Here is a 6,937-nt window from a genome sequence, read left to right as displayed (position 1 = left end):
GTTTATACCTAGAAATGTTGATTGTTCTAAGTCACCCCAAATTCATCTCTTAAATACAGTGAAAGAATGAGTCTTGAGTAAAGTTCTTGCTACATTCATACATGCTAAAACTTTTCTGTACATTTGATCCTAAACCAATTCTGATGATAGCACTGACATAAACATTTACACATTCTAAACCTGATTGTACCTCCACCAAGTTTACAAAGCATCTTAAATTCACCTTGCTATATCCTGAAGTTTTTAAGGAAAAAGATGTAAATGCTTACTCATTTTGTATGCTGAAGAGAAAAAAACACTAGCAAAGAAAGACACTGATGATATTGGAGTGAGGCTGTATTAGTTCATTTATGTTGCTTATAACAGAATACCTGAAACTGGATATTTTATGAAGAAATGAATTATTTCTTACAGTTTGGAGGCTCAGAAGTCCAAAGTACAGGGAACACTTCTGGTGAGTGCCTTCTCCTGAGTGGGAACTCTCTACCAGTACCTGGTGACAACCAGAGTGTCACATGGCAAGAATGGGCTGAGCAAGAGAAAGAGTTAACCTCCTCACTTGCCCTCTTTCTAAAGCCATCAGAACCATGCCCATTACTCCAGGAATGGATCTATCCATTCACAGGGGCACAGTCTCCACAATCTAATCACCTCTTAAAAGCCCCACCATTCAGGGGCCGGCCCATGGCTCACTCGGGAGAGTGTGGTGCTGACAACACCAAGTCAAGGGTTAAGATCCCCTTACCAGTCATCTTTAAAAAAAAAAAGCCCCACCTTTCAAATACCATAATTGGATTTCCTACCCTCTTAATGCTGTTACAATGGGGGTCAAGTTTTCAATACATGAACTTTTGGGGGATACAATTGACCTATAGCAGAGGGGGAATTGAACAACAAAGCAAAGTGCCCAAAGGCCAATGGAGTAGGGACAGGGCACAAGGGGCAGTATTGTCACTGAATAAGCTGTTGATCTAGATGAGTGGGTATCAATAAGTTTGTAAGCACATGGGAAGATAGTTGAGAAAAAAAAATACCCAATTTATCAATTTTCCAAAGCAAACGCATGGGCTCCTAGGAGTAAGGGTTTTGGTCTAATGCTTGAGGAAGATTTAGAATAGCCATTGAGAAGTAGGGCAGAGAAAGCTATATATTTACAGGTAGTATGGAAAGCTCATAAAGTGGGGTGGAGACAATGAGTTTGCAGCAGTGCCAATCCATATGTTGTCAGTGGTAGTCAGTCCAGGTATAGGAGGTCAGGGAGTTGAACAAATAGGATAAAAATACATATTAACCACCTTGAATGCCAGGAGCTTTATTTGTACAATTGATGCAAAATTCTTTGACCAGTGAATGATATTATAAGAGCAATATCTTGCAGTAGGGTATGGAATGGAGAGGAACAGCATTAGTCCACACATTAGGTAACAAGGACAGGAATGAGGTCAGAAACAGTGTTAACATAAAGGAAGAGAAGAGGTTCAAGCCACATGCTCAGAAAGTAAAATGACTTCATGACTGATCAATCAAATGAAGTGCAAGAAATGAAAGTGTCTAATATTCTGAACCAGGTTAATTTGAAGAATTACATAGTAAATTTTCTGTACTTCCCAAAAGAATGTAAAGTGAAATCAATCAATATACTAGAGAAGTTGGAAGAATTAGACTTATTTTTGATGGTCACGTTAGGAGGAAGGAGTCTTGAAACAAGTTATTCTGAGGCAACAGCAGGTTCAGCCTAGTGGAAATAATAAGCAGGCAATGGGTGCTGTTAGAGGTTGTGGCAGGGATGCAGATTTGAGGGAAAATTACACAGAAGAGGTTGTGGAGAATCAAAAGAGAAGGAGAGAAAAGAAAGAAAGGGGGAAAAAAGATTTTTAAAGAAAGCTTCTGAGACATCACAGGAAAAGAAAGTTTAAAGAAATAAGCATTCAGTGGTATCGGCCACACCATATTTCTGCAGGGATCACTGGCAAGCATGGGCTCCTCTGCAACAGCACATGACTAAGGTGACCGGGGAGGAAGCAGAAGCAAGCTGATGATAGCTCTCTACAAAAGATGACTTTGCTTGTTATTAGTTTCTCTTGGGGTTGAATTATCTCACTGAAAATTTCATATGTTGAAGTCCTGACTCCCAGTTCCTCAAAATGTGACCTTATTTAGAAATAGGGTCAGCCTGGCAGCATGGTGGCTGTGGCAGGCGCCCCTTTTCTGGGTCCACTGTGCCTCCTTGGCCACTGCCACCGGAGGAGCCGTCCACCAGCAGGTCCAAGGCAGACCCCCACTCTCCACAGAAACTCATCCTCAAGGTGTACAGATCTGTCAGAAGACCATCTTCAAAGAGAGGATGCTCACCAAACAGAACAACTCATTCCAATGATGCAAATGGAGATACTTCCAGCTTCAAGGGCAAACGCTGCACTATGCCAAAGTCAATCACATTTGATGAGGTTGATCTGACAGATGCTTGTGTGGCTGAAGCCGGCACCAAAAATGTCAACAACAGCTTTATGGTCATCATTCCATCTAGGAAGCTCATTCTGTGTGCTGATAACAGAGAAGAAATGGAAGCTGGACTGCAGCTTTAAAGACTGTCCAGACCAGGGAGCATTTTGAGCCTACCCATTACAGCATGGACCGTTTCTCAGGGATGCACAATTGGTACGCATGTTCCCACACGCTGCCAACCTACTGCAATGTGTGCAGTCAGGCTCTGTCCAGAATCATGTCCCACGGACTATCCTGTGAAATGTGCAAATTTAAGGCCCACAAATGGTGTGCTGTGAGCATGGCCAATAACTGCAAATGGACCACGATGGCCTTGATCAGGAAGGACATCATAAAGGAGGAGGATGGGATCACCATAGCCCACTAGTGGCTGGAAGGAAACCCGCCCTTGAGCTCCAAGTGCACAGTGTGTAACAATATCTGTGACAGCATGCTGTGCCTGCAGGACTGACACTGCCTCTGGTGCAAGGCCAAGGTTCACATGTCATGTAAAGAATCCTTAGTGACCAAATGCCCACTCGACCTGAGTAAGGTGTCGATCATCCCTCCCACAGCCCTCAACAGCATCGACTCTGATGGGTTCTAGAAGGCCACCTGTCCTCTGTCTTGCACAAGCCTGCTGTTGGTCTTCATCAGTTAAAAAATGGGGACAACCAGGGTGTGAAGTTCCTCAGAATAGTCAAACAGCTGCTGAACCCTGCCCAGGTCTTTGACTTCATGAATAGACAACTGTACCTTGTCTTATGGTTATTCCAGAAGTTTGACACATTTTGGATTCTATTTTGTGACTGGGATGGCAATGTTGGCTGGGTCCTCTCTGAAATCAACAGCTTTAGCCTTCACAAAGGCTGCTGCCCCTTGGGTCGGGGAACAGCCTAGGACGTGTGCTCTGCTGGGGCTTAGCCTGCGATGAGATACCCAGCTCCCCCAGATCCTGGAAAAGCTGGAAAGACCCAGCACTAAGATGTTGGACAGGTGGAACATCACGGTAGAGGATACCAACCTCCCTCACCAGGCCTCCTCCTCCACTGTCACTGAAGACTTGAGTGAGAATTCCGATGTGCAGCACATTCCCTTCTGTGACGACTCAGTGGCAGCCCATCTTTCTAAAATCCTGACCTCAGACCAGCATTCAGTGGTGATCTCCTCAGCCAAAGTGCTGTGTGAGACCATGAAGGACTTCAGAGTCCCGGGTGAGGAAGGTCTATGGAAGACGACCGAGAGCTTGGAGGAGTCAGAGGTCACAGCCAAGAAATGCTTGGTCCTGAAAGAGAAGCTGGACTCTCTCCTCAAGACCTCAGATGATGAGTCCCTGGCCTCCTCCTCTCTGTCCAACCCACCCACCACCAGAGATAGGGATGGGGTGGGCAGTGCCTGCAGCTCCTCCAGGGACAGGTCAATGAGATAGGCATGCTCTGCCCCATGGCAGATATTCCAGCCTTGGGAACAACTCATGCTGACAGCCAACAGCCTGAAGAAATCATTCACCAACCACAGAACACATGGAAAGAGCTGTTGATGAGCAGAATGCCCAGACCCAAGAGCAGGAAAGGTTTGTCTTCAGTCTCAATCAGAAGAGAAGATGGATAACAGGGTGTGTCCTCTGTGATACGACAGTGAGAACTGCGGGGTCACCAAAGGGAGGAGCCACTACAAAGTATCTAAATTGTCATGTGTATTCGTCCATTTTCTGTTGCTATAACAGAAATACCTGAGACTGTGTAATTTATAAAGAACAGAGGTTTATTTGGCTACAATTCTGAGACAGCTGCATCTGGTGTGGGCCTCAGGCTGCTTCTGCTCATGTCAGAAAGTGGCAGGTACAAGTAGATCACATGGTGAGAGGAAGCAAGAGAGAGAGAGGGGAGGTGCCAGGGTCTTTTAAACAACCAGCTCTTATGGGAACTAATAGAGCAAGATCTCACTCAGGTCCTCCCCCAGGGAGAGCCTTAATCCATTCATGAGGGATCTGCCCCCATGACTCAAACTGCTCCCAATGCTGCCACATTGGGGATCAGATTTCCACATGAGCTTTGGAATGGACAAAACATCCAAACTCCATCACCATGCAAGAGCTGAACTGCAAAGCAAGTGTGTCCCTGGGTGGCTCTGCCTCTCTTCCTCCCCAGTCAGAAGCCTGGACAGCCTTCCCGAGCTGAATACCAAGATTCTCTACCCACACAGCTGGTCCGGGATGTCCAGTTCCTTTCCTGGAGGTTCAGTCATCAGATACTTATTAATTAGTGCTGATCCTTTTAACAACAAACCAGAAAACCTAGAGTATTATACAGAGAAGTATATCATGAACAACTATTTTGGCATTGGCCTGGATGGAAAGATATCTCTGGACTTTAGCAACAAGCGTGACGAGCACCCAGAAAAATGCAGAAGTTAAACCATGAATGTGATGTGGTATGGAGTCCTCAGAACCAAAGAGCTTCTGCACAGAACCCACAAGAGCTTGGAAAAGAAGCTCTTGCTGGAGTGTGATGGGGGGCCGGTCTCACCCCCCATTCTGCAGGGAATTGCTGTCTTCAACCTTCCCAGCTATGCCAGAGGGACCAACTTCGGAGGCAGGGGGAACACCAAGGAAGATGACACTTTCTCAGCTCCGTCATGTGATGATAAGATTTTGGAGGTGGTGGCCATGTTTGGCAGCATGCAGATGGCCATCTGATGTGTGTTCAAGCTGCAGCATCACTGGATCAGTGGCACACCATGAAGATTTCCATCCTGGGCGGTGAGGGCATACCTGTGCCGGTGGACTGCAAGGCCTGGATCCAGCCCCCAGGGTACATTCGGATTGTCCACAAGAACTGGGCACAGATGCTGACCAGAGACAGGGTGTTTGAGAACACCCTGAAGTCCTGGGCAGATAAGCAGAAGTGTGAGCTGCCCCACCCTCCATCTTTCTCTCTGTACCGCAAGATCCTGTCTGAGGAAGCGGCTACCCAGATGGACCAGCTCAGGCAGGTGGAAGGGGTCCTCATTCACAGTATCCAGGAAATAGCTGTCCCACCCAGACATGGAACAGGAACTTGCTCATGCTGTCAATGCCAACTCCAAGTCCATGGACTGCGTGCATGGCAAGCCCAGAACCACTGAGGGGCTGAACTGCAGCTTTTTCCTGGGGATGGACATGCATGTCCTGGAGATGAATAACACTGGAGCAGCTCTGGGCTGCTCTTGCCAAGATGGACCGACAGCTCAGGAAGCTGGCCAGCACCCCCTGGCTCTGCCAGCCCACGGAGCCTGGCGATGAGAGAGTGATGGGCCTTTCCAAACGCAGCCACAGTGGTAAATTTCACCTCTTGACCAAGTTTAAAAAGGAGAAGAACAACAAGAACAAAGACACCCACAGTAGCCCGGGAGCCCCGGAACAGTCATTTTAGACGGAGGGAGAAGTAACCTAGCCACAGTGCTCACTTGATCTCCAAAGTGGAAAAGGCTCACAGAGGAGCTGATGGACACCTGTCTTGAGGTCCCAGCATGGAGGGCTCCGAGGTTCCCAGAACAAGCCCCAGGACAAGCTGGATCTTGGTGAGGAAGGAGTGCAATAAGAACAAGAAGGTGACAGTGGTTTGGGGGCCTCCTGGGGCCCAGCCTTTGGCACCAGGGCCACCCCGAGTCTTCAGTGTCCTCCTCTGGGGAAAGTGTTGTGTTTGGTTCAAGAGTGTTGTTTAAAATTTATATGTTGTCAGTGATTAAAACAACACTGTTTATGTAAAAACCATTTTTCTAATTCTAACAAGTTAGAAGTGAGAAGGAATGAATATAACTGTTGTAGGAAACTGCCAGCTGGCGACGGGTGGTGTTTCCACACACGGTGGTTTACCCCGCTGCCTGTGGGACTGCTTTTCTGCCTGCTCCAAGTCCAGAGTCCCAGGGGTCTGGTGGTGTCCTGTCTAGTAGAGGAAGGAAGGATTCCTGAAGAGTCTTGGAGAAAAGGTTTTGTGCCCACAGGTGGGGCTTATCCCCTCATATTTATAATCCTAATTTATACGGTGACCACCTTGAAAGCAAATGCCTCTTGTATCGTTAGCTACATAGTCCATACCTGGGTGTTGTAAATAAGTTGTTCTGTGTATAAATAAAACAAACCTGTTTTTGATCTTCTAAAAAAAAAAGGAAATAGGGTTGTTGCAAATGCAATTAGCTAAGATGAGATCGTACTAGAGTAGGATAGGCACCTAATCTAATGACTGGTATCCTTACAAAAGGGGAAATTTGGACACAGAAATACACACAGGGAAAAGGCCAAGTGAAGATGTAGGTAAAGATTAAGGTGATCCAGCAGAAACCAAGGAGTGCCAAGGATTGCCGGCAAACACCAGAATCCAGGACACAGGCATGGAACAGATTCTTCCATCTCAGCTCTCAGAAGGAACTAATCCTGCCAACACCTGGATCATAGACTTCCAGCCTCCAGAAC

General features: G+C 46.7%; 1 pseudogene; it reads left to right on the top strand.

Moving 5' to 3' along the window:
* The first annotated feature begins 2,181 nt into the window (after positions 1-2,181).
* On the top strand, positions 2,182-5,897 carry LOC134385761 (diacylglycerol kinase delta-like; annotated as a pseudogene).
* The last annotated feature ends 1,040 nt before the right edge of the window (positions 5,898-6,937 follow it).

The sequence above is a fragment of the Cynocephalus volans genome, chromosome 9 (genome assembly GCF_027409185.1).
Source record: "Cynocephalus volans isolate mCynVol1 chromosome 9, mCynVol1.pri, whole genome shotgun sequence".
NCBI lineage: Eukaryota > Metazoa > Chordata > Mammalia > Dermoptera > Cynocephalidae > Cynocephalus > Cynocephalus volans.
This window is presented reverse-complemented; position numbering and strand designations above follow the sequence as displayed.